At 36.5% G+C, this 1,303-nt stretch overlaps 1 protein-coding gene across 1 annotated transcript in view; it reads left to right on the forward strand.

Moving 5' to 3' along the window:
* TNFAIP2 (TNF alpha induced protein 2) overlaps positions 1-394 on the forward strand; it is a gene marked incomplete in the record, with an annotated part of 16,927 nt that extends 16,533 nt beyond the window's left edge. The window contains 1 exon segment of the mRNA XM_072427784.1: positions 1-394.
* Between the last annotated feature and the right edge of the window lie 909 nt (positions 395-1,303).

The raw sequence follows: 1,303 nt of genomic DNA on the forward strand, positions 1-1,303 counted from the left end.
CACCATATCCATGGCATGCTGGCTCATCAAGAAGGGCGACTGGCAAGGTGCCCACCACTGGTCTCATCAGCACTTACTGACAAATTTCAAGTGCTCCTTGAATTGCATTCAATAACAACAGTCAATATGATTTCATGGAATTTATTCCAATTGGTTCTCTGATGCTTCTCCAAGTTGGTTTCATACCAGAGCATTATACCTACAGTATTAGCTACAGATTCTCTGTTACAGATTGTATTTATGATTGGTGCTTTTTTTGTACATATTGAGTGTTTTGCTTTTCTGTGTTTTGTATTGTTATTGATTTTATTTTTAAACAATGTAACCAAGACCAAAATGTTGTCTGTTTGTAATTATATTCATGTAAATACATTTTGCAACATCTTTTTTTGAATCAGCCTCAAAGTATTTTGTGAATCAAAGCAAAACCAAATTTTGGGTGTATACTTGTTTTTATATCTTCTTACTCTTACTTACTCTTCTTACTCATCCATATTCACACTTCTTCTTTTACTGCTAGGAATACACTATGCAACTTTTGGATCAATATATAGAGCCTGCCTTATTAAAGCTCTCCAAGACTGGAGAAGATAGACTATCATAGGAGAAGCAGCGCGAGCCAATCTGTAATGGATTTTATAAAAATTGTTTGATATTAGTTGGCAAATATTTTCTGTCTTGGACCAGAACCATTCCAGATTTGTTGGTTTCTCCCTTGATAGTCTTCTCTAATCTTGAATAGCCCTAAATAAATCAAGCCCAATATGTTTGCAATTATGATCGACATAAAGTATTGTCCCATCCACTTATTTGATACACAAGCCTTATTACAATTGTTTGCATGATTTTCTCCAAATTCTATATTCATCATGAAACAAAACGTGGTGCTTTCAATATGAAGGTTAATCAAAAAAAGCCTCATGCACTGACTATTTAATGGACATGCTACCCACTAGTAAATATTATAAATTTGATTGATCCAAAGTTTTCTTTGACTTAAACCACTAACTGTGCTAAAGAATGGGATGCTACCTATATCTGGCCCACCCTAATGGGGTGGCAATAGGCTGTACGGTACAGGTACTCCTTGGGCATATCTGACATATAGACGTCTTCTACATACTAACGGGGCTTCCCTGCTCGCTCTGTGGAGGACCGAGGCTTGGAGGGTGGAGTAAGCAGTTTGCATGACTTGCAGAAGAAAGCTAAACACAGCTGAGGTTGTGGCAGATCTTATGAGCTAAACTGATTTGTAATTCTTTATTGACCAAGACAAACTCTGCAGTTGTTTCTTTTTGCATAT

This window comes from Pyxicephalus adspersus, chromosome 12 (genome assembly GCF_032062135.1).
Source record: "Pyxicephalus adspersus chromosome 12, UCB_Pads_2.0, whole genome shotgun sequence".
NCBI lineage: Eukaryota > Metazoa > Chordata > Amphibia > Anura > Pyxicephalidae > Pyxicephalus > Pyxicephalus adspersus.